The sequence below is a fragment of the Diabrotica virgifera genome, chromosome 8 (assembly GCF_917563875.1).
Source record: "Diabrotica virgifera virgifera chromosome 8, PGI_DIABVI_V3a".
NCBI classification, from domain to species: domain Eukaryota; kingdom Metazoa; phylum Arthropoda; class Insecta; order Coleoptera; family Chrysomelidae; genus Diabrotica; species Diabrotica virgifera.
This window is the reverse complement of record NC_065450.1, coordinates 38,307,147-38,334,846: the sequence shown is the minus strand read 5'-3', so window position 1 is coordinate 38,334,846 and position 27,700 is coordinate 38,307,147. Positions and strand designations below refer to the sequence as shown.

General features: G+C 32.2%; 1 protein-coding gene across 3 annotated transcripts in view; it reads right to left on the bottom strand.

The window, feature by feature from the left end:
- LOC126889574 (high affinity cGMP-specific 3',5'-cyclic phosphodiesterase 9A) overlaps positions 1 to 27,700 on the bottom strand; it is a 1,727,652-nt gene that overhangs the window by 1,120,318 nt on the left and 579,634 nt on the right. For all 3 annotated transcript variants that reach the window (XM_050657957.1, XM_050657959.1, XM_050657958.1), the window contains exon 2: positions 13,510 to 13,528. The gene's annotated coding sequence lies outside the window, so the exon portion shown is untranslated. The remainder of the gene's footprint in view (positions 1 to 13,509; positions 13,529 to 27,700) is intronic.

Sequence of the window (27,700 nt, the reverse complement as noted above, 5' to 3'; positions counted from 1 at the left end):
ATTTACCAGCAATTTTATTGCTGAAATCGAATTATAAGATCCTATATATTATTAATATAGGTATGCAAAGTCCGCATATAGTGTGCTACTTTTTTTATAAACAAAATGGCGCCGACAGATCTTTTTTTTTTAATTATTGCTCTATAACTCCGAAGATTTTAACTTTACACCAAAAATACTCAAATAAAAATTCACCCCAATCTAATTCTGCACAGAGACATGTTTTTCCCGATTTGCTCCGACGAAAATTTTCCTCGGAAAATGTGGGTTTTCCCAACAAAATCTCGAATTTTCAAATAAATTTTTTGGGCCAGTAATTATTTATCAATAATTATATAGCTTGGTGAAATAAAAGCTTTCTTGTTATAGATTATAAATTCAGAAGCCGGTGAAAATGAAACGAATATTTTAGCAACAATTCAATTGTTAATTAACAACTTACAGTCGCAATAAAAACCAAAATAATCATGAGACATTGATCAAACTTAGAAAGAATATAAAGGTGTGATGCCTATTTAATATTTTGTCGATAAAATATAAATTTTTCATTTTTTTGCATAATCTTTAAATGTTTAAAAAGAAATTGTTATAAACAAATTAACATTTCTCAGAAATTGTTCATTATATTCCAATTTAAAAAAATACTTAAAATGCGTATTTCATAGGTCTTGAAAATGAATGCTTTAAAAAAATTTTCCAATCATTTGCAAAAAAGTTATGAAACAGCAAAGTAACTTCGTTGTTTATAATTAGTTTTAATTGTTTCAAAGCTTAAAGGTGAGTCTATGGTACAACCTAATTATTCACAAAGAATGTCAAAAATTACTGCAATGGTTATATTTTAATCAAAGATTAAAAACACTTTTTTTTGTAATTTTTAGCGCAAACGTAGGCCTGATACAGAGTCGGAGCTAAAATGTTCACTCGAAGCGACTGACACGCAGCATGCATTATTTATTAAAAGTGTACATCACGCGGCCGGTCGTCGCTCCGAGTGAAAATGTTAGCTACAGTAGTGTGTTACTCTACTTTCGCGCGTGTAAATTACAAAAAAATATATTTATAATCTTTAATTAAAATATAACTATTAAACTGATAATCGATATTTTTTTGTAAATAATTAGCTTGTACTTTAAACTCACTTCTACGCTTTGAAAGAATTTAAAAAAAGTATAAACACAGTAGTAATCGTATGATTATTTTGCTGTTTCATAACTTTTTTACAAATGGTTGCAAAAAAGTTTTAAAGCATTCATTTTAAAGATATTTAAAATGCCCATTTTAGTTATTTTTTTAAATTATAATATAATAAAAACTTTCTGAGAAACGTTAATTTGTTTATAACTATTTTTTTTAAACATTTAAAGATTATGCAAAAAAATAAAAAATTCATATTTTGTCGACAAAATATTAAATAGGCATCTCATCTTTATAAGATTTTAAAGCTTGATCAGTGTATCATAATTGTTTTGGTTATTATTGCGACCGTAAATTATTAATTTACAATTGAATTGTTGCTAAAATATTCGTTTAATTTTCATCAGCTTCTGGAACTATAATCTAAACCAAAAAGGCTTTTAAGTCACCAAATTATTTAATTATTGGTAGATAATTATTTATCTAAAACTTTATTTGAAAATTAAAGATTTTGTTGGGAAAACCCGCATTTTCCGAGGAAAATTTTCGTCGAAGCAGATCGAAAAAAACGCGTCTCTATGCAGAATTTAATTACGGTGAATTTTTATTTGGGTGTTTTTGTTGTAAAGTTAAATATTCGGAGTTATAGAGCAATAATTGAAAAAAACACGATTTTCGTGCCCCATTTTGTTTATAAAAAAAGTATCACACTCTCTGAGGACTTTGCATACCTATATTATTAATATATAGGATCTTATAATTTGATTTCAGCAATAAAATTGCTGGTAAATAACTTTTCCCAAAAATGGCCTATTCTCCGATAATCAACCCTGACTATAAGCATTGTTTATCGACACATTGGTCTAGTTATACAATGATATAAGTGTTAAAAGTACACGTTTAAGGCTATGGGTACATAATTCGCAAATATTTTACGTGTATCCCTACTTTTTCTGTCTTTACACGGCAAATTACGTGTAGTAAATTTCACACTGGTATGGATATGTAAACATGACTAGAATGTCATTCTACTTGAAAATGTCATCATTAATTTATAGAGATGGGTTTTGAATGTTCTTGGATAACTGTTATTTTTATAATTGCAAATTATTAATTCAGTTAATAAATGTGATAATTTTTTCACTAACTATGTATTCAGTGATTGTAATAATTTATTTGTACAACAAAGACTAATACTCAATCGAGAAAAGAGGAAAAGTGTTAAAGTGATTTTTTAATAATATATCGTTATGGAACGCTTACAATTTTGAACATCTTTAACAACAAAGTACTTGGATCACAGAATATATTATCCTGATGTATTCGCTGCTTGGATCTTCCAAAAATAATACACAATAAATAACTTTTTATTAAGTTCACGTCTTAAATCAATTATTTATCAAATACACTATATATCAATAATATTTAATCAATAACTCAACATATTCCCGATGCAATGTCAAATATTTAAAATTGTCACTGATTGTCAGTGTCTGACTGACAATATATGCTGACAATATTATATTCGGCTGAGTGCGTTGTAAGACAAAGATAGATTTGGAAAATCTTACCACGGCATTGTGTTCATTTTTTTCGAATCCTGAAAAAACCAATAAATATTTTTGAAAAATTTAAACGCAGAATGAAAGACTAGATTATTACCGAGGGCAGAAAGTCCCTTAGAATAAATAAAAAGTTTATTTTGAATGATATATTTGAAATTAAAAATCACACTAAATTTTCTCTTAGTTTTTCACCCCTGTAACTTATTAAAATAAACATTATAGAAGTTCTCAGGGACTTTCGGCCCTCGCTAATAACGTAATCTTTCATTCTCCGTTTAGATTTTTGAAAAATACTTATTAGTTTTCTCAGGATTCGAAAAAAAATGAATCCCCATTTGAATAGCATTGCAGCCAAAAATACGTACCGACCCTCTTAAGGCACGCATGTGAAAGTTTGCAGAATAAGCGAAAGCGAGTTCTGCAATTCACATGAGTGCCTTAAAAATGTACTTTTTAACACGCATATCCTACAATATTTTTTCTACAAACGTAATTACAGGACAATACCTACAAAAACTTTACTTGAACTTGACTGACATTCCAATTTTATATTTTTTTGACATTACATCAAAATTGCATATATGGTCAATACGAACTGAAGTGCCTTAAATTTTTTTTAAAGCACTAGTGCCTTAAAGCAGCATTATTAACGCTCGTGCGGAGTGCTAAAAATTGCATTTTTAACACGGTTGTAGAAAAAAATATTTATTTTAAAGCAATTTAATAACAAATACATAACATTTAAATAAAACAATAAAGTATTTAACAAACAAATTGAAACTACTTGTTTTAAAGTCAATTGCATAAAAATTTCAATGTGAAACGAATAATGTTTAAATTAGTTTTATTTAGTTTTTTTGTTAGTCAGTGTTATCACCTCTAGTCCTTATGCAAGCTTATTTGCGTGGGCACGCTGCTAATGAAATCATCAACATTCTTTTGTAGTAGGTTGCTTCATTCTTCTAGAGTAGCTTGTACTAGCCGGTGAATTATCTCGGCCAGCTCTAGTTTTTCTTTTAAGCATATCCCACAAATACTTTTTAGGGTTAAGCTCGGGTGAGCAAGCAGGCCACTCCAAACAAGGGATAGCTTCTGCTTTAATGATGTCTCTTTTACTCTAATGGTATGTGGAGGTCCATTATCATGCATGAAAATTAAATTTTCTCCTGTTGCACATCTCCAGAGTCTAACTACAATTTATCAACGTACCTGTGAGCAGTTAAAGTTTATTGGATGAAAATCATAGAAGTTTTTTTGCGGATCACAATTCCTCTCCAGAACATTAGACTTCCCCTTGTATATTTGTGAACAGATCTGACAGTTTTCGTTCTTGCTTGTCTTCCTCGACCTCTAAGTACACCATTTCGTGGGTCATCTGATTTTACACAAATCCCGACTTTTTCTGAAAATAACATATTTTGTCAATTCTCACTGTTCCAGTTTTGGTGGTGAAGACACCAATTTAGGCGGTCAATATTATGCTGTCTGGATAACTCGAGAACCCATAACTGTCTCCTGCTGTATACTTCTTGACACGAACTCTTCTTCCTATCGTTTCAACTAAAACAGTTACACCTGTAGCTTCCAAAAGCTGCCTTTGGAGCTGAAGGTGAGAAATGGGTAGGTATCTTTCAACTGATTGGACAATTAAACGATCGTGGCGAGCCGTTATTACTTTTTGGCGACTTTCCCTTGCTTTATTTTTGAGCTTTCTAATTCCTGTTACCTAGCATAGGTTTTGGACCGAACGCCCTGTATTACGCCTAGCTCTACAGCTATGTCCCTCTGAGAACATTACTTGCTCCACAAGACCAATAATCTTTTCCCATTGTAAGTTTCATAACCGCACATGAGGCATATTTTCGTTTTCGGACGCAAAAGTTAGTTTATTTAGTTTCGTTTAATTTGCAACTCAAAAACCGAAGGTGCCTCAAAAAACTTCCAGAGAGTATCATCCCTCTTCTAACTAAAATATTCAATGTATGTCTCAAAATCAGCCACTTTCCTACTCCTTGGAAAGTGGCCAATACCATCATGCTTTTGAAAAAAGGCAAACCCCCAACCGACGTGGAATCCTATGGACCAATCTCTTTAATCAACACTTTGGGTAAGGTTCTTGAGCTAATCCTAAAAGAGAGGCTCAATGACTTTCTCGAAAACCACAATATCATACCAAAATTCCAATACGGATTCCAGTCAGGTAGATCTACTAAACATGCATTAATAGATTTCACTACTAAAGTTACTCAAACCATCAACGATTGTTCATTCGCCATAGCCACATTCCTGGATGTGCAGAAGGCTTTCGATCAGGTCTGGCATGACGGTCTTGTTCGGAAACTTCTGGACATCGGGCTACCATTACAATTTACCAAAATTGTACACTCATACCTCCACAACCGAACTGTCAGAGTGAAAATAGGCGATCAAAAGTCCACCCCCTTCACTCCACAAGCTGGAGTTCCCCAGGGTTCAGTCCTAGCACCGCTGTTGTACATCATCTACAACAGCGACATCACTAACCAAAATATCCCAGGTACTCGGCTGTTTCTCTATGCAGACGACACGACTCTGCTCACAACAACCTCTCGATACAACCCAAGACTCCTCTTCAGAAGAGCCCAGGCACTGTTGGACGGGGTCGGCGAATGGTGTTGTAAGTGGAGAGTCACGCTGAACGCGAACAAAACAACAACAATTGTGTTTCGCGCCCCTTCTGTGTCATATAGAATCATAATTAATGAAGACGACCAATATCCACTGAGACTGTTACGAGAAAGGCTTGTTGTTAGCCCGACTGCGAACTATTTGGGAGTACTGTTCACCAGGACTCTCAACTGGGACGCAGATCTAAAGGCAACTTTAGATAGGGTAAGGAACAAGGCCAGACTTCTCAACCCTCTCTCGGGAAAAATTGGCAAGACACACAAGAAGACTCTCATTCACACTTACAAGACCTTTATTCGACCCGTCATGGAGTACAAATCATGCATCTACTCTCTTTGTGCTAGATCAAAACAAGAGAGGTTGTTGAGGGCAGAACGTAGAATCTTGCGTAGATGCAACTATGAGCACTGGCGATACCCCTCAAACGAAATCCATAACATCTCAAACATCCCCAAAATCACCGAGAGAATAAACTCTCTGAACAGGAACTTCACAATCAAAGTAATCAACGGCCCCCCCTCCGACACACAAGAATCTCTCAAATGTTCCTGTTCATCTTCCGGCCACGTACTCTGCCGAACGCCTAAACACAAAAAGATTCATTTACCGTCTGCTCTAATGCAAACATGCATTGACGAACTCCCGGCAGAGTACGAAAACATCCTTGAGGCTACTCCGTTAGCCTTCCGTACCCACCTATAACATATCCTCTTCCCTACCCCGAATAGGGAGAAGTTGGTTTTTTGCGGTTTTCCAACTTCATTGCACAATTATACCTGTTCGTCCCAAGAAAATAGCCGCAACTATTTTCTCCACTCGAACGCTCACTGTCCACGCTACGCTCAAAAGCCACCTCCTGACCGCCCACGAGGGACGCAGGTTCGCCTGTCGTTGTACAATGGTTTCTAGGGAGACTGGTCGAGAGCAAAGCACGGACAGTACACGTAAATATCTATGGAACCAACAACAATCCATCAAAACTTTCTTCTCTGTTGACTTTTAGCCTTCTGGACACCACCGTCTGGCATAACCAAGGAAAAACACCAGGATACGACACTTGCTCCAGTGTGTTTTTCGGACTGTTTGCTTTTACTGCCACACAATACATTCACGACAAACCCTGAAGAGGACAAAATCCTAAACGGAGACGCACATTGAACGCATTTCTTCTTAGCAATTATCTAGACAAGCAAATCAAACAATGTGGCTGGCTGGCTGGCTGATAGGGAAGTATTCTACAGATATATTACAGAACAGTTGTGAATAGGAGGGTGGACGAAAATAATCCTCACAGGTTTGTTATCTCGAATTTATAGGTGGTAATCAGATATCAATTCAACTGGCTATAAAACTGCGGCGTATAATGCAGGGAGAAACTACTGCGTACACTATCTCCCCAAATCATTGACTATTCATAGTTAAATCACACCTTTGCTGCCCACCCCCTACCTTCGGCAGGCCCTAGATGATCAGGGGGTGCTAAGAATCTCCACGAAGAGAGCTAATAGAACCCATCCGAACGTTTAAATCCCTAAACATAGACCAATCGTCTAAGTCGGCACCTGGATTATTAAAAGCATGTTCCAGGTAGGTAAAATCCACAACACCATCTAACAAATGACCAGATTAAATATATATTATAACTACATGATCGCAGAAAAATACAGAGAGATAGAAGATTGCTAGAGATAGAAAAGTAGAGCTAAAATAGATACAACATTGACACAAAATTTAACGTTAAAAAATATGAATCAAGAACTGCTTGCTGAATTTGAAAAAAGAAACGGTCAGGATGCAAACATCTAATTGAAGATCATAAAAGAAAAGATATTACAAACAAGTAAAGGTGAGATCAATAAAAAATGCCACATAAAAAGACTGGATGACCGATGCAATCCATAAGTTAATTGAAAAGCAAAGGATCGTTTGCTTGTAAATTATAGACAAAACAAGATGTACCAAGATATACAGAGAACTATAAAAGAAAATAATGAAAGCAAAGGAAAATTGGTTGAATGAGAAATACTGTCAAATAGAAAACCTACAAAAAATTTTTTAAACCAAGTTCTTGGGAATTATAGCCTACAATTTCATATTTAAACATTTTTTCGTATCTTTGATGCAAATCTTTCTATTCTGAAAGAAATGGCAATTTACCAAACTACAAAAATTCGTTATTCGCTTTTAACTCCATTTGTTTTAAAACTAATCATTCCAAGCCAATCAAACTTCTAGAATCTATTAATAATACATAGATAAAGAAGAACGAATAAGGTCAATGACTAAAAACACAGCCAACTTACATTATTATGCTTCCAATTGGATTTCTCCTTTTTTTTTTTTTCAAAAAAATATATTGATTTTTTAACCGTAACTTATTTATTTTTTATCCTAGAAAGCTTGCTAAACAAGAATTTCGTAGGTTTTTAGAAGATATATAAGTCTGTTAAAACTAAATCTTTTTAGAATCCTCACTCACAAGAAGAGGTGACTTTGAAAGGATTGGTAAAGGTGGTTTTTGTGTGTTATTACAAGTTTTAATTATTAATAGCTCATTCAATTTTTGCCCCAGAATAAAATTTTGTAAAGCGGTTACTTGGGAATTAAATAAGCTTCAATTTTATATTTAAACATTTTTTTGTATCCCTGCCGCTAATCTTTCTATTCTGAAGAAAATGCATTTTCTACCAAACTACAAAAATTCGTTATTCGCTTTTAACTCCATTTTTTTAACTGATTATTCTAAGCCGGCCAAACTTCCAGAACCTATTAATAATACATAAATAAAGAAGACCAAATAAGGCCAATGACTAATTTTAATTAGCGTGATGATTAGGGAGTTTTGTCTGATCACTTTTTCGCTAAAAAAATAGGAACTGACCATATTTTCATAAGTCACTTAATTTTTGAGCTAGAGACTTTTTTTTATTTCTGGAGATAGACATTTTTAAATACTTTAAATTAGTTTGAACAAGTTATCCTCGAAAAATGCATAGTTTTCCCGACTTTGACTTTGAAACTACAATATTTAGCATTTGACGAAGAAGAGCTAACATAGAGTAAAGTATAGCTCGATTATTACTGTTGGTCTTAAAGAACATTTAAAAAATGGTTTTGTTTAGTTTTTCAAAAGGTACATTTTTGTTAAGCAAAGTTGTTTTGATAAAACGAAAACTTTTTCAGTTATTAGCAGAAAACTAATTAAACACATTGATTTTTTTGATATAAAACACTTTTGATAGCGAATAAATCGAAAACTATTAATCTTATCAAAAAAATGTATAGAAAGTTTTTTGCTTAGAATGAATGGTTTTACCAACTTTTACGGTCAAAATATATTAAAAAATATCCACTCCAGAGATGGGGTGGCAACCACCCCCATGGTAAAAGCGCCTTTTGGCCTCATATAGATTTTGATTCTTGGACTATCCACTACTTATTCTTAAATTTTCAAGCAAATCGATTCATTCTGTAAAAATGGCGAGGTTTTGTCATATTTTAAGCTTCATTACTTGGACTAATTTAAGAACATTTAAATGATATGAGTCAGAGTAGAACGTGAATTCCAAATTGTCATAACTAATATCGGAAGCTTTCTTGTCCACATATTTAAATACGTAAGACCCTATTTTATTGGCGCCATGATTTCCTTCACCCTCATGCAAAAAAAAACATTCTACAGCATTATTACCAACTTCGCAAATGGTCAAATTATAATAGTTTATTTTGGATTTAGAATAAAATATTGACATATTTCCTTTAGGGCACAGCATCACTGCTTGAAGGCCAAATGTGTCCAAGACAAAATTTTCAACAACACCTTTCTTATCCAATTCTTCAAATGTCATAGCTGTAAATTAAGTCAGAGCGTAACAGGGAAAGTCGCATATTGCAAAGTAAAGAGAAATAAGAAGTGTATTTATATGGAAAAGAAAAATGTCCTAAACCAAAATATTATGTGTATTTTCAATTATCACAGGCTACAACTGGAAAAACGTCACAACTCGAAATGTCTTTATTCTAAGCAGCGGAGAGAGCTTACTTGTCGAAGAACGAGATACAACTGAAAAGTGCCACTGTTCGTGATTCAAATGAGGTGAATAACGGAAAAGCACATATAAACACTAGTCAATATGTCAGGAGAATAATAATTATAAAAAATCAACTTGTGACAATTTTTTTGACAGAAGATTATTCATTAGGAATGTAACGTTGACATAAGACATTTGCAGAATTTGGAGTTGTGCCACTTTTCTTACGGGGTAAGATATATTACCTAATTTATTACTTAATATAACCTATATAGACCAGGGCCCATCTGTAAAAATATTAGTACATTTGGACGTTGAGAGGTGACTCAAATTTTTTTGCAGAAATTGCTTAAAAATAAATCAGATAATAATATTTGAGTTATCCTCCCTGTCAAAAGGTCCAGAACATTGTTTAAATAATCAAAATGTCAAAAAATTAGGGAAAAATTCGAATTTTTTTCTTCGTTTTTTGATTATAACTTTAAAAGTATTCATTTCCGAGAAAAGTTGTATTGACATAAAAGTTACACATATAAATTTTCTACAATAGAGAATGGGCTAATAATTTAAAAAATAGTCACCCTTGTTACAAAATAGCAATAATTGCGAAAAAACCATTCAAAAACAAGTATTCGCATTTTACGTTTTTCACCCATTTGAAGACCTTGGGACCAGAAGGGGACAAGCCACAATTTCGTCAAAAATGAGTTAAAGTAGAAATCGCACACCTTAAGACCATACTAATGTCCCAAACAGAAAATTTCAGCAGTTTTCTCATAGATGGCGCCGCTGTAGTTAATTAAGTCCCGTTGTGTCACCATTACTTTATATTGCAACAGAAGGAGAAAAGCCACAATAGTAATCAACATGGCGGCGGAAAATTCCCGTGCATGTAAACGGAAAATAGACTTTTCCGAGTTTGATTCTGAACACAGTGACCAAGATCCGTTTTTAAATAAAAGCGAAGATGACAAAGACTATACAGTATCCGGAAGTAGCAGCGATTGGGGAAATATAAACTCAGGAACAGTAAGTTTATTAAATGTGTGGCTTGTCCCCTTATGTTATATTTTTCGAACCTAAAACTATTAGGATTGTTCTAAAGGTTTTTTGTGGCTTATCCCTGTTTAGTAAAATACCTACTTTATTGTAGGAAAATGAATAGGTTTATAACCCACATACTTCTCGAATTCTCTTGCCAACTCCAGAAAAGAAGGCGCCTTCTAGATGGAGATTCAACGATACCCAACGACATAAAAAATTAAGCGCAAGACTAAAAAAAATCTAGTTTACGAATATAAATACAAAAGGGAAGAAAATAGAACAAAAAAAATTAGGTGCACCTTGCGGTTGCAAAAAACAGTGTAAAGAGAAATTGGTGCTTGCCAACAGATTCTACCTGATATTGAGAATAATGAACAACTGGAAGACATTGAACATTTGGACGACTTTTCAGATATTGAAAATTTTAACAACTGAATTATTTTATTGTTGCATTTTATGTTCATATTTTAGAATATAATTTTTTATACAAAAGGGGATAAGCCTCATATTTTTTCAAAAAATGTTCAAAAACTCAATAACCGTTAAATAAACATTTGTGTTACTTTTATTGTGTATTTAATATTATATTTCCAAACGATTATGGGCCTTACTAACAAGAAAAATTGGATTTCAGGATTTGAAAATAAGTTTAAAATGATGTTTTCTCCAAAATATTGTTTGGTGGCATGCCCCTTTCTGGTCCCAAGGTCTTCATTTATGCTATACTTAGGAACTTTATATTTCACTTAGAAAAATTTTATGATACAGTAAAACAATACTGTAAATTTTATTAAGATTGGTTTAATAGATTTTGCAAAATAAATTTTGCAATCCAGCTTTCGCGAAAAAAATTCATTTTTCCAAAATGTTACAGGACTGAAAATAAAGCAGATAGCAAGCTGAAATTTTTTTGCGTATATAAGTGTACGGCATCTTTTATTTGCAATTTGCAAAATAAAAATCGATTAACTAGCACGGCTTCAGGAATTATTTTAAATAAACATTAATTATTGGTGCTACGCGCAGGAAAGCGAATAGTTCGCTCTGATTGGGCATTCCAATGACCTTTGATAATGATTGATACATGTTAATTTTTATTACATTTCGATATAAATAAATAAATTTGTTTATTGCAAAATAAAGCAGATACTCGATCCCTTAAAATAACACTTTTATTAGCAAAAATTTTTTGTTTATATATTTTAACTTAGAGAATAAAAGTTTATTATTTTTAAATATATTCAATTGCTTAAACAATATATCACAAACAATAATAAAATTAGTTTAATTTTTGTGGAATTAAAATATTAAAATACAACAAAATATAGAGTAAGAAAATAATATATTAGATAAATATTGGAGGAAATTTTGGTGGAAATCAACTTGTGTGAATCGAACACCGCTGTACTGCGCGTAGCACCAAAAATTAATATTTATTTAAAAAATTTCCTGACGCCGTGGCAATTAATCGATTTTAATTTTGTAAATTGAAAATGAAAGGTAGAGTACACTTTTATAAGCAAAAAAAAATTCAACTTGCTATCTGCTTTATTTTCAGTCCTGCAACATTAAAAATAATTTTTTTTTTGCCAAAGCTGGATTGAAAAATTTATTTTGCAAAATCTATTAAACCGATCTTAATAAAATTTACAGTGTTGTTTTACTACATATATCATGAAGTTTTTCTGGGTAAAATATGAAGGTTTTAAGTGTACCATAAATGGTTGAAAAACGTAAAATGCGAATACTTGTTTTTATGGTTTTTTTTTTTTTCGCAATTATTGCTATTTTGCAACAAGGGTGACTATTTTTTAAATTTTTAACCAATTTTATATTGTAGAAAATTTAATTACACAACTTTTATGTCAGTACAACTTTTCTCAGAAATAAATAGTTTTCAGTACAACTTTTCTCAGAAATAAAAATCGATTTTTTTCTCCATATTTTGACATTTTGATTATTTAAACAATGTTCCGGACCATTTTGAGTGGGAGGATAACTCAAATATTATTATCTGTGTTATTTTCAAGCAAATTCTGCAAAAAAATTTGAGTCAGCTCTCAACGTTCATCTCCAAACAGATGCGCCCTGGACTAATAATATGATACCTAATATGAATATATTAATTTAGAATAATATAAATTTATATACTCGTATTTTAAATCATTTTGCCTAAATACAAAATAAACTACACCTAGTAAATCTGCTTAGATTTCGTGGTTATGGAAGTATATGAGGCGAAGCAGAGATCCGATAAGTTGAAGATGTTTTACCGACCATTCCCATGTAAATGACCTCAGGGGGTTGTTAAAATCCAAGCTTCCATCCGTTTTCCATTCTTCCAGACCGCACTTTCTAATTTTGTTCGAGTAGTTCTGCGGATAAAGGAAACTGGTTTTAGGTTACGAAAAACACTAACCAAATACGCTACATTAAAATATTTTATATTGGGATTCAAATAATAGTAATATTACTAAAATTGTGTTTATATTAGGCAAAAATGTTAAAAGGCAGACTTTAGCTAATTGAAAAGTTATTAACTCTTCATTGTTCATTAAATTTTGAATAAATTTTGTTTTTTCTTTTCTTATCAATGTCTAACGGAACGGTTAAGGGAAGAATCATATTTGTAATAAATAATAACTATAATATTTGGTTCCTCTAATTTGAATTTTTTTAATTAATAGGCATATTAAAATTAATCAAACAATTACAATAAATAGATTAAAATAAATTGACTATTAAAATATAGTCCTTAATTCCAAACAACTTTTCATAATAACAACTTTCGATATTGTGAAATATAAAGGTACTTTACTCTTGAGCAAAATTCAGATATTTTGTCATACCTCGTATAATATTGGTGAAATATGACATCTGATGCTTGAATCTTGGATTTTAGATTAAGCAGAAGTGTTTATAAAAAAGAACTTTTTTTTTGTAAAATTAATAATGTAAAAATTTTAAATAATATGGTATCAGCTTAAGTTGGCAAGCTGTATATATTATATGTTATGTAAAAAATAAGCTTATGTAATAAAATATTTACTCAGGGTTATACTTACAGGAGAGGTGAAAAATATTCTGAAACAAAAAAAGGTTAAATTAAAAATTTGTAATTAATTATTATAAAAAAAATACCTACACTTATTATGAATACGACAAATTCCATAAAAAAGACTAGGGTGCCTTTAAAACCACCACAAATTATACATATGTATACTATACAGTAAGTGCCACCCTACTAGATACATAGGTACATTGAGCTATTACAGTCTTGGACCCTTCATTTGTTGCAAGGTTTATTTTTATGTCTCGTGACGTTTAGAACGTCAGAAAATGTATAGAAACTGAATATTAGCAGAGAAAGGTGACAAATAATGAAGACCAAGCGGCAACGCTGAAAAATCTCTTTGAATTTACTAAAGCTAGATTTTTCACAGTTGATTACTGTGAGTGTGTAGAGAAACATACTGCGGTCGGTCAAGCGAAACGTATAACAGGGTTTACTGAGAGGCTATCAAAGTTGCTTTCCTACGAAGGTAATTAAATCCATTTATTAAGGCTGAAAATCAGTACACACATCACATTCTAAATTAAATATAAATAAAACTTATTAAAGTCGGTCAGGTGTATGACGGGACAGAGCCGGGCGGTCGGCCCCAATAGTCGATTGAGGAAATGAAGCATTTTGGCTCGCAATTTTTTCGTCCAGCATGGATTTCGTTCAGCATCTCGGAGGTGGGAATTTTTAATTACATTTTAACCATGTAATTCGATGGAAAAAGTTATTCTAAGAAAAAAATGTTTTACATTTTCTTCGTAAAACTAATATTTTTCGAGTTATTCGCGCTTGAAAATAACAGTTTTTCGACGAAAAAATCGACTTTTTTTGGAGGGTTTTTTGAGAATACCTCGAAAAAATTCCATATATTTTTGGCGATAAAAAGTTTCTTCAAAATTAATTTTGTAGGATTTTTAAAGAGCTATAAGACTGTATAAATTATATTCCGTAGAATCCCTTAGTTTTTAATTGGGGCGGGTTTAAAGGGCTCGAATAAGGGGGTGTTTGCTGGTAAATAGAGGTTTTAAATAGCTATATCTGGCTAACTAGTCACTGCAATGAAAATCTATGCACAGGGCAATTTTAGCAATTAAAAATTCTAAAATTTAGTAGCTTATAATTTTTTTCGTATTTTCAGTCTTTTCGAAGATATTTTAAAGTAAATGTGAAAAATACCAAATTGAAAAAAATCAATTTTTCTTCAAACTCCAATTTTTTCAAAATTAGGCATTTTAAATCGTGACCCGTCAAAATAGCCCGGTCAAAACAGCCCCGTCAAAAAAGCCCCGTCAAAATAGCCTCAACACAAAATAGCCTCGACAAAATAGCCCGCACACAAAATAGCCCCGACAAAATAGCCCACATACAAAATAGCCCCGGTCAAAACAGCCCCGGCTAAAACAGCCTCTTATAAACAATTACATAATTATTTATACAAGGTGTCCAAAAACTTTTTTTTAATTTAAATTATTTGACAAAAAGGAAGAATGTATTTTTTATTTAATTTAAAATGCATTTTACTGTTGCCCAAAAACAGAAAAAAATGTTTATATCATAAATTAACATTGATTTTTGCTTAACTTTATTGTTCAAACTTCCAAGAGGCAGGAAAGAGAGGACTTGAGTTCTCTGAAAAGACAATTTTTATTTAATGTGGTTAAGATAAACATCTGAATAGAGGATAATTACCATTTCCGAAAAAATATATTTTTAAGGAATTATTTCATGATGATTTCTGAAGGGAGCTTTTTTTTCGGGGCTATTTTGTCGGGGCTATTTTGTCGGGGCTATTTTGTCGGCGGGCTATTATTCCGCGGCGATTTTGTCTGCAGGCTATTTTGTCGGAGCTATTTTGTGTGCGGGATATTATGTCGGGGCTATTTTGTCGGAGCTTTTTTGACGGGGCTATTTTGACGGGGTACCATTTTAAATAGGTCAAATTCCTTGATTGTATTGATAATATAAATATAAAAGGAACTACAGAAATGTCAAGACCAATTTTTAATTAGGAAGGTAGATAGGGGGATGTTTTCACTGATTTTTTCGTAGAGTAAAGCAGGTACTGACATTTTTTTGATTATAAGTCACTTAATTTTCATGCTAGAAATTTTTATTATTTTTTTTTAAAGGACTAATTGTATATGTACTTAAAAAAATATTATTTAAGTTTTCACCGAAAAATGCAAATTTTCCCATTATTTGGCTTTGAATATTTCAAATTATGCATTTGACGAAAAAAGCTAACCTTTAACATGCCGTATCTCGGTTTATATTGATCTTAAAGATATTATTGAAAAAGAATTTGGTTTGTGTTACTAAAAGATACAATTTTTATTTTTACAGTTTTTTTTTTTATTAAATGCATATTTTTCGAGGTATTATCAAAAAACCCTCTAAAAAAGTCTATTTTTTCGTCGAAAAACTGTTATTTCCAAGCGCGAATAACTCGAAAAATATTAGTTTTACGAAGAAAACGCCAAAAACATTTTTTTCTTAGAATCACTTTGTCCATCTAATTGCATGGTTAAAATGTAATAAAAAATTCCCGCCCCGAGATGGGGTGGCAACCACCCCCAAGGTTTTAACGTGTGATAGCGGCATGATATAGAAAATGATGCTTGAACTATTATTCCCTACCTTCTGTGAAAAGTTTAAATAAATCCATGCTGGACGAAAAATTGCGAGCCAAAATGCTTCATTTCCTCAATCTAATATTAGGGCCGACCGACCGGCTCTGTCCCGTCATACAACTGACCGACTATAATAACTTTTATTTATATTTAATTTAGAATGTGTGTACTGATTTTCAGCCTTAGTAAATGGATTTAATTACCTTCGTAGGAAAGCAACTTTGATACCCTCTCAGTAGCCCCTGTTCTACGTTTCGCTTGACCGACCGCAGTATGTTCCTCTACACACTCACAGTAATCAACTGTGAAAAATCCAGCTTTAGTAAATTCAAAGAGATTTTTCAGCGCTGCCTCTCCCTCTAATAGATCCGCTGTATTTGACGTTTAAAGTTGTCATTTTGTTAAAGTTGTAAAAGTTTTAAAGTACTGTAATATTCTAGGTGTTTGAATAAAGTTATTTTAAATAAGAGTAACAATATTATTGATAAATGTATTTTTTTATGGAAAAATAATTTTGAATAGTTTCTTGACAGTAACATGACAGGGCTAAAAGTCACATCTGATAACGGACCGGATTAGCCCGTAAGCATAGCGGTACCTACCTATAGTCCGTCCGCTATAACTTTTCCCATGCAGTACGATTCATTTTCAATCAAATTAAGTCAAAACAGAAAGTGAAACGTACGCCGATGTGTGTAGTATATAGTATACAGTATACAAAATGTACATACACCTCGACGTTCGTTTCAATTTATGTTTTGACTTAATTTGATTGAAAATGAATCGTACCGCATGGGAAAAGTTATAGCGGACGGACTATACATACATACATACAGTCCGTCCGCTATAATTTTTTCCATGCGGTACGATTTATTTTCAGTCAAATTAAGTCAAAACATGAATTGAAACGAACGTAGATGTGTATATACATTTTGTATACTGTATACTATATACTACACACATCGGCGTACGTTTTACTTTCTGTCTTGACTTAATTTGATTGAAAATGAATCGTACCGCATGGGAAAAGTTAAAGCGGACGGACTATATATATCTAGTAACGTGGTGCTTACGTAGGTATATAAAAAAGCTTTACTAATTTTACTCCAATCATTTACACATTTATATCAAAATATAGATATGGATTAATTATACGATCTTTAGATAACAGATCCTGTAATGTTGATCACCGATATAATATATAACACGACAAACAGTATCCTGACTTATGGGTGTGAAAATTGGATAATAAATAAGAAAAACAAAAGTAAAATTAGAGCAACAGAGACCGAATTCCTAAGGAGAAGCGGCAGAGTAACAAGAAGAGATAACATAAATAACAAGGAGATTAAGAAAATATTCTATTTTACATTCTTTTTATTTTTATACTAATCTTCTTATCCCAAAGTACCGGGTTCAATTGTTGTATGCAGTCTCTTGTTTGTCATAGTCAATTTTTTATATTTTCTTCAGTTGTTCCTTTGTTTGATATTATGAAACACAAATTTGTCTGTTTCTTTTATTTGTTTACCTTCGTCTATTTCCAGCTATTTTATTTCTATATTCTCCTTTGTTAGTTATTCAGTTTTCTTTAGGTTTAATTCCTTTCTATTCTTTGTATATTACTGTTCCAGTTTTCTCATGATAAAATTCAGGTCATCTTCGCCTTGTGCGATAGGGTGGAGCGAAAAATCTCGAATTTTCAAAAATTTACTTTAGCAGTTAGCACTATATGTCAAAAGTTGCCTATACAGTAGTAGATGTTTACCAATTTTTTTTCAAAATTTTTTGACCTTGAAATTATGCCCCGCCGTGACCTTAAAAAAAATTTTTCACATTTTTTATACAAGATTGCACTATCAGCTAATCTATTTTTAGGCACTAGTAGATCATTCATGCTTTTTTTTGGTTCATTTTGACCACTCCTTCATTCCCCGCATTAACTTAAGAATATTTAATTTTTTTAGTTTTAGACCAATATGCAGCTCTCAGCTAGTTTTATAAACTACCCAGAACACACCACGTGGAGGTGGCTGCATTTCGTGTTCCACCACCCCTACTCGCCCTCCAACCACCCTATTTTAATTATTATTTTTAATTTTCTACTTTATAACAACTCGTTATTCCGCCTTATAATGCCGTTTGGTTTCAAATATTGGCATTATATTGCGATCTTTTAAACGTGATCTTATAAAACCATCTCGAGCACTAGCGCCACAAACACTTAAAGATGCTTCTGACACAACTTTAACACATCTCTCAATGGCTTGAGTGTGACAAAGTAAATCAAAAGTTAATTGAGAGATAAGTGAGTTTTTATCGATTGCATTTTTCAGCTCTTCGTCACTTAAATGTTGGGTTAATGTTGACTCACTAATAACTTGCTCTTGCCAAAAAATAAGGTCAACATAGTCCGTCGCCAAAAAGTTTATTTTAGGGACCTGAAACTTTCTTATGTTAATTTCTTCCCCCGCTGCAGACTTCTTTGCTCTAATGGATAATATTCGGCGCATAGCTAGCTCTCGAATATGTCGCCTTTCATCAGTTATCATTGCAACCAATAAACTTTCAGGGTGGGCGAAAAATGCATTTCTTTGTATAGTTGTATCAACAATTTCTCTTAAATCTTTCTTTAAATATCGGCTCAAATATATACTTTTCCATAAATTGAACGGCGCATCTTTTATTTTTGGTTTGGTTTTAATAGTAAACCACATTGGGGCATATACCTTATTAATAAAAGTTGCGATTTCTATTAGGTTTTCTGATGGATTCAATGTGCTTACATAGAGCCTTAAAATTCTGTTGGCAGTGGTAAGCCATCTCGCATGAGATAATTTACCAGGATTCTTGGAAGCAAGACTGGCAGGAAATTCACCTGTACTTAAAGCGGTGCTTATATCGAAGAGGAACTTTTGATCGGTACTTAGTTGTTCTCTATCTACTTCGGGCAGTTCACTTTTAATAGGTTTATAATTTATTACTGGTAACTGGTCGCAAATTGCTAAGCTCTTTCCGATGGGTCCCGAGAATCCCCTAGGACCTGACGTGGTTCCATCTAACTTTTCAATTAAATGCCTCAGAGGAAGTTCGTTAGAATGTAATTGGCAGACAATCCAATGCAAATGTCTACCGAATTCTTTTTCCAAAAGACACATGACACCACCGAGGTTACCTGTATTTATTACAGTTCCATCGCAACCTATTGCTAGTATATCGGATCTATTAATATTAAACTCTGTTAAAAACATACATATCGCATTCTTAATGTTTTCAGCTGACCCACTTAATGGCGAAACGTGTCCTAAATAACCTGATCCCGGTTCGTAAATAATTGAAACATGTTCTTCTGTAACCATTGTTCGTTTACTAATACCACCGTCTGCTTGAACCATTGTCATCGTCTTATCCTTTCTACCGTCGAAGTAAAGGCCCTTAATAGTTAAATCCCTAACATTTTCTATTTCCTGTAAATCTAGTCGCATGTTTTTCCTTTCCCTCCTTACTTTGCTTCTATCGATAATTATCGCCGCCTCCGTAGTACACTTTATTTCTCCCTTGACCTCTTTATTTATATTTACATCATGCAATAATGCAGAAGCAATTGCTGCGGCTGGCCGGTCTGCGATTCCATAACTATCACAAGCTCTTGCAAAAGTCGGCAGGTTAATTCTTGTTTGCAATGTTGACGGCGTGGGTTGAATATCTTCCTCTAAGTTTTTAAGAACTGCTTCTTTTTCTTTAGGCATCTCTTTTGGAATTTTTTTTTCAAACTCAACTTGTTTCTCTCGCATAGATTCCTTATATTTTCTTAACATTTTCTTATTAAGCTTGTCAGTTGTTAATCGGTCTAGGGATCCTATTGCCATGACTCGTGTAGTTCGCTGGTCCAAAAGAAATGGCCTTTCTAATACCGGTACTTTGTGTGATATGTCGCAGACACATTCTTCAAACGATTTGCATTTGCAATATGCTATGTCAAACAAATAAGAAGCATTTTGCCTAAAAGGTGCCACTTTATTTTTAAAACTTTCGGTTTCTTTGCGAGCGTGTGAATAAGACTTAAGGATATTGTTTAGCTTTTCGTGCTCTCTTTTTATTTGATTGGTAATTGTGACATGATGAACTGTAGGAATAGAGGCTTTTTTCCATATTTCATCCAACGTCGTCGCAATTTCTTCATAGATTTCACCAACCTTTGGTTTGTATTGTCCTTCACTTTGTTTCTTTTGCCTTATAAAATTATAATATTGAAGCACTTGTTCCCGAGAGGGCAACATTGTTCCTCCCGAATTTAACTCAATCGAAGGCCCAATTATAGGACAATTTGTTTTACTTCGCGTCGTCATTATTTACTACGAAGTAAATCCACGACCACTATTATTTGGGTAACTTAATTTAAAGTATTCTTTATTCTCGTACAAAAACACAACACGCACTACGTAGCAGAACTTACTTAAGCGACAAATAACCAAGAACTGAACTGTGGTTGATTGAGATCGACTAGACCGAGAGCCGAGACCGCGCCGAGAGTCTGCGCTCTCAACCGATGTGACGCGATAATATGCGATGCTGACAAAAGTAGCAATGGGTTAAAAAAACGAGCTGAAGGTCAAATCGATGTTTTAGTTACTGACAATTATGCATTTTTTTTAAACAAATTTTTTTCTAGTAAATATAGAGAATTGGATTTTTCTAATGTTAAGAAGCCATAAAATGACCAATGTTTTAACAAGTTTTGGCGCGTAACTTTTTTTAGGATCATGGCGGGGAATGAAAAAATGTTATAATACATATTTTTTTTAATTGTAGATTATCTACAGAAGTAAAAGCAACTTTTAGTAGTTAATGCTATTTATAAAAAAAAAAATTAATTTTTTGGGCCTGCGGCGGGGAATGAAGAAATTTTTTTTTAATTTTTAAAAAATTTACGGGTCATCTACTACATCAAATGCAACTTTTGCTAAATGGTGCTAATCAAATTTCAAAAATTTTTTTTTTCACTCCACCCTATTGTGCGATCACGATTTGGTCGTCAACAAAACTTACGACATGTAGATATTCGTTTCTTGCTAAGAATAGTATGCCCATTTCTTCTGGTATGCACTTTCTTTTCCAGCGTTTTAGGGTTTTCTTAATGAATACATATTTTTAATAGGGTAGGGAATATGGAGCAGCCCTGTAGCAGTTCCTTTGTCGTCTTAAATGGAGAAATGAATATATCGTCTTTCAATAAAGGACTGCTTAAAGATATTTGAAGAGCAAAAGACATAGGAACTACTTTTTTTCGTACAAAGACTCTCAGTGTTCTCAATGACACAGTAGTAACTTAACATTATAATTAGCTTGGACCCATTTATTCTATTTATAATTTTAATACACATAAATTTTGAAGTTGTCACGCATACCAACGTTCAACGTTCAACTGTTGACTAAAACGTCAACTAATATCAGAAAAATGTAACATAATGCACTACAACTTGCTTGTTAATTGAGAAGCGCTTAATGAGCATTCAACCCCTCTGCTATTCATCGTTGGTGACATGGTTATAGAGAAAAGCCATTACAAAGGACGCTTCGGACAAGAATGTAACAATAAAACCACTCTGAATCAATATCGATTTTTAGGTCCTTCTTTCAAATAAGCTAATAGCGGTTCATAAATTAATAGAACTAAATATTTCTGAGCAAATGGTTAAAATAAATTAATGGAAGCTTACTTAAAACGCAGAAGAACTCAATTGAAAAATTTGTTCGACAAATCATCAAAGAATGTATGTTGTTTAAATTTTGTTTATGGGCAGATTAATTTAAAATTTATTTATTGATATGACATTAATCAATGCAAGTAGTCCTGTACGTACTTGACCATCGCAACTTTTCAAACGTAAGCTTTATTCGTCATACTGTTCTGTTGTTAATTAAATTACCTAATCTTAATTTGATAAGTAAACTGTATTTATTTCTTAATCTGCCCTCTTTATTTCTATTATTTTCACTTTTTACACTTTTACTTTATTCTTCGTCTCTTCGTCGATCCGAATCTCTTTGATAATGTTTAAAATTTCACTTGTGTAATACGCCAATTTCTTCTCCACTTAAGACCCGTACCCCTTGCTATCCTAGCAAATTTCTTGGACTCCAGTCCTCCTCATCAGGAATTTGACAGTACAGAAAGTAAACACGTTGTTAACCCTAATCCGGGCAAGGTGGGTCCAACGGGCCCGAGATGCCAATTCTTTTATCATTAACTGATAAAAAAAATTTATTGAATTTTATGCATCACTGAATTTGTTTCAGAAGTTAATCTGGATGTCAGGTGATATTTTTGTGGATTATCTAAACGACTTTTTTGATTCCAGAAATACAATAATAAAGTCTAAACGTGGGCCAAACAATGTAAACATCTCTTTGATGTGAACATCAAAGAGATGATTACAATAGGTGTTATGTCTATTCTAAATGAATTTTAAAAACTGATAATCATTGTTGGAATGCAATATTTTTAGTTAGGTACCTACACATATTTTGAAATGAATGAACCTACACATATGCTATCGTTTGATATCGATGTTAGTGTCGACAGTTAAGCTCCTAGAAATATATTGAATTACAGTGAAAGTATTGAATTACAGTGCGAATAAAATAAATGTCCCGAAAACTAATCTATGGTTTTTTATTTTTATTGTTTTTTTTTAAACTTAACTCAATTATAATTTAATTTGTCATATCAATTTGCTATTCTAGTTAGGAATAAACTAATATTGTGGCTTAGTCGCAACTGAAATAGTAAATTGGTATGACAAAGTCTTAATTTGTCAAAGTAAAATAATAATATTCTTCTGACTTATGCCTTTTATTCATTTTGTAAATATTGTTTTGTCGGTACTTTATACATGAGCTGCTAATTACCAGAATCTTTTCTCAGAAAGGTTTTCACACAATAATGAAAGCCAACAATACCGTAATCTTTTCCCAGTGTATACATAAACATCAACCCCTCTTTAAAAAAAATGGTCTGTTATATTTACAAAAGATTTTATTTATTTATTATTTAAGTCTTTATTTGTCTCCAAATGTTTATTACTTGTGAATAAAAATTTTTTCTACAAAAGTTTTCTTGTATTTCATTATTTTGTGCAAATCCTTCAGGTAGATCGCACCCTCGAGGAAGACCACATACTATAGTAGCATCTTTTTTAATCTAGACATTTTAAATTTAAGTTTAATAAAAAATAAAAAAAAAATAGTAGAAACATAAGGGTAAATATGAATAGTACATTCAAGAACAGTGGTTGGCTCAACGGATGAGTTGCCGGGTTACGTAACGTTGGTTTGGAAGAAGAACGTCACAACTCAAAAATTGCCATTTTTGAGGTTTATCCTCTAACCAACTCTAAATGTTAAACTTTATTATGGGAAAAATTGTCAGAAGTTGTACTCATGTAACTACCGCTATATGGAGTCTTATAACACTTTGACTTTGTCAAACCCATGCATTAAATTTTATGGAAGAGCGTCGCAATATAGTTGTGTTTCAGTTGTTGTGGAAGTTACCACGTGTTTTTTGGAGAACAGTGTTACAAGTTAAAAAAGAAACGTATTTTTTTTGGGATTTTGTGTTTAATATTTAATGCAAGACAGTTACATTTCGTCTTAGGTAAGTATTCCTTATAGTAGGGGAGTAAAGTATGCTAAATTTGCAGTCACTCGAGCATTATGGGGACCAATTGGGTTGTGATTATTAGATCCTAACATCAAAAAAAGTTAAGTAAAATTTTCCATTTGAGCGGGCGCTTGTCATTTTTTAAATTAATTTTCCATTTCCAACAATCGTTTTTCCGATTATAGCGCCATCTATCCATATTTCGAAAAAATGTCTCGAATAAAAGTTGCTTATTTTTACGTAAAGAATCCAAATGTGCAATAAAAATTTGGGGTCCCATTTAAGATTTTAAAGTAACCCCCGCCCCGCCCCCATGGGGGGTCGTGTTTGGTACCATTCGATAGATTTTTCAAAAAAATTTTGAAAGTGTATTTTGCAGTTTTTCGATCTGATGTTCATTTTGCGAAATATGCGGGGTTTGTATTTAAAATTTTAAATTTACCCCCCACCCCTCTCCGTGGGGGGTCATGTTTAGTACCATTCGATAGATTTTTGAAAAATATTGAAGAAGTAATTTTTAGTTTTTTTATCTGACGTTTATTTCGCGAAATATTCGCTTTTCTTTTGTGAAACTTTTGACTCACCCATTTCCTTACGCCCCGCTCAAATCGTCAGATTTTTGAAATATACACTCTCTTGCATGTACTTAACTTACTTTATCTTAATCGGACAATTTCGAGTATTTCTAACCATAGATATTTTTTTTCGGGCCCCCTTAACGAACCTCCCTGTGTTAAGAGCCAATATATGGTAGAGGTACATCTGCAGGGTACCAGGTTTCTCCCATATGCTAATCTGAGGCGCTCGAGTAACCGCAAAAATCCCCGCTTGGGCTCTCATACGATTACAGGATATGTGCGTTTATATATAATTATTATGAGCAATACAGTAACATTTCAACAAATTTTGGGAAAAACTGTTCCAAATGCTCATTACAGGTAGAAAGGTGAGAACAAGAAAGGTCTTTCTATTTGTATTTAAATTATAATAATGGGGTCTTTTGTAAAATATTTTACCTCTTATTTTTTACCTTACCAAAATTGTAATGAAAACTAGCACATTAAAATTTTGAAACGGCGCTCCTGAAAATTAGAACTTTTCGACTTGTAACAGTGTTCTTCCAAACCAACGGTAAGTAAAATGTGTTGCCCTGATAAGAGTTAATAGATCTATCTAATTCATTGTGAGTACTTTTCCTTTCTACTTCTCAGCCGACTTAAGTGAAGTTCCAAATCTCTGAGCCTATCAAATCTACAGTATACTCTTAACGCATCTGTTGAGTAATTTTTATTCTTACTGGCATCCATAACATGTCGATGGCTTTTTGACAAAATATCGTAACCGACAAAACGCAAATTTTACAGGAGGCGACTTTTTCTTCTACCGACATTTCGGTTAATATAATTAAAATTTTGAAACTGTGATAAATTAGTACATAAAAAAAGATAATCATTAAAGCAAAAAAAACTGTAATATAACATTCTTTAATTAAATTATGTAGCATACGATACTTTGTGAGACCTTGTCTGTGTAAATTTTAGTTGAAGCTTGTCGCTTAAGATAAACATCGATAGTTTTAAGGTATCAATTTATAAATGAATATTCATAAATAACGTAAGTATCCTAAGAGGAAAAATATTATTCATGACTCATGACAAAAATCGACAAAGAAAAATAAAATTTAATACATATATTAATATGTGACACTCTGATCTTCTTCATCAGTTTCTGCCAATGTGTCAGGAATTTCACTTTTGTAACTTAACTCTTCATATTCTTGCACAAACTCCTGTGGTATGACATGTTTCCGACATAGGTTTATGTGTTTTTTAAAGCTTAAGATGTAATCTTTAAACTGCACTAAATTATTTTGCGTTAGACATGAAATAAACAACATCTTTTTGAGAAAATTAAGAAAGATAAAACAAATGTAGGTAATACAATAACCGAAAAATATCAGTTAAAAAAATGTTTGTACAAAGTGATCAAAACCTTTTTCTGTACCTACAACTTACCTAAATAATAACAAGCTTAAAAATGTATAAATGTAATTGTTTTTGAGCTCTTAACAGTATGTCTGCATAAATTGGAACCTATTGATTACTTTTTATTATTAGTTTAAAAAAAGTACTTATCAGATATTAAATTTCATTAATTTCATACGAGGTATGTCAAAAAATGTGAATCTTGTTCAAGAGTAAAGTAGCTTTATATTTCACAATATCGAAAATTTTTAATAAAAAAAGTTGTTTGGAATTAAAACTATGTTTCAATGTTCGTTCTATATTGACTCCTCTACATTTGTTTCAGGTTTCAGTGAACTTACTACGTTGATATATTTACTACTAAGTTGATATATTTTTGTTGCAAATATAATATTTATGATATGTGCACAAGAACAACTAAAGCCATAGGTTACGTCATTACCAAATTAGTAAATTAGACTTCAAATTCTATGAAAAAGACAATAAACCATAAAAACAAGTATTAAAAACTTACCGCATCTATCGAATAAAAGGATTTATAAAAACTACCACTATTTTCGTTTTATATTGTTGGAGCGAAATAAAATTTCCACTGAATTCTAACACATTTAAGATAACACTGAGTAATCCTAACGGTCATTTTGGTCACTGAATCTTATCGTAAGCGGCAAAATATCCAAACGTAAACGACAAGATTGATGGCGTTTACCATCAACTGTCGGTACTACCTTGGCGTTTACGATACCATAGGCACAAAATGAGTTTGAAATGCGGTGGTAACGATAAACATTAAATTCAATTTTAGACAATTCGGATGTTATTAGGAAAAAAATAATTTTTAATTAGCTGTATACTATCGTAAGGAACTATTTAAAATAAAAATCCCATTTTCGGAAAATTGATGCTTACGATGTTTTGTCAAAAACCCGTCGATGTGTTTTGTGATGTTTGATAAGTTATATGCAAGTGGTTCTATTAGTATGCTTTCTTTTTAACATTCTTTTCTGAATATCTGTGTTCTGCATCTGGCTTTTTCCATATTTTATCCAATACGGTGTAGATTACTAGGGTATGAGTAACTTATGTTTCTTTTCTATCTGTGATCTAAAACGTTCAAAAATAATAAAATTGTTTTTATACAGTAAGCTGTGAAATTTTTATCGGAATATAATCCAAATACTATTTCAAATTCAGCTAGTAACAAACAAGCTTTAAATTTTCTGTGTACAAAGGTGTAATATATGGACTCATAAATAAAATAAAATACTACGTTTACGTCTAGCCTCCTCTGGGGAGCAACAGTACAATGAAAAATGTCACTATAAATATTTATGCCCGCTGTTACGTAGTAAAGATGGCAAGAAAAATGTTGGCGTTACACAGTGTAATGTTTTATTAATCGATAATATTCGCGTCTAGGATGGAAATTTTAACGGGATTTATTCATTTAGAGTAAAGTGTTCTATGATATAATTTAACAATAAAAAATTTTATTCGGGTGTATTTGGCATGAGATAGTTTTTTGGAAGTTGTTACGAAAATAAAGAGCTGGTAGTAAGTTATATAAAAGTGGTTAAAACTATTTACTTATTAAACTAAATATATATTTAATAATATAAAATACAAAAAATAGTTAATGTCTCTTTATCTTATCTCAGGGGTTTACAGTTGGTTTACAGAGGGGATCCTGGTTAATTCTGAGCATTAAAACAACCCATAACTACAAAAAATATTATTTATTGAACATAAAATTAAAACAGAAAATAAAGCAAAATATTAGAAAAATGTAATGACTATTGAACTATATATTAAGACTATTAAATATAAAATACTGTAAAGACCTAAAAAAAACCCTAACTTATCACATACAATACACCGTTGTTACCTTGGAGTGTAGAAAATATAAATATG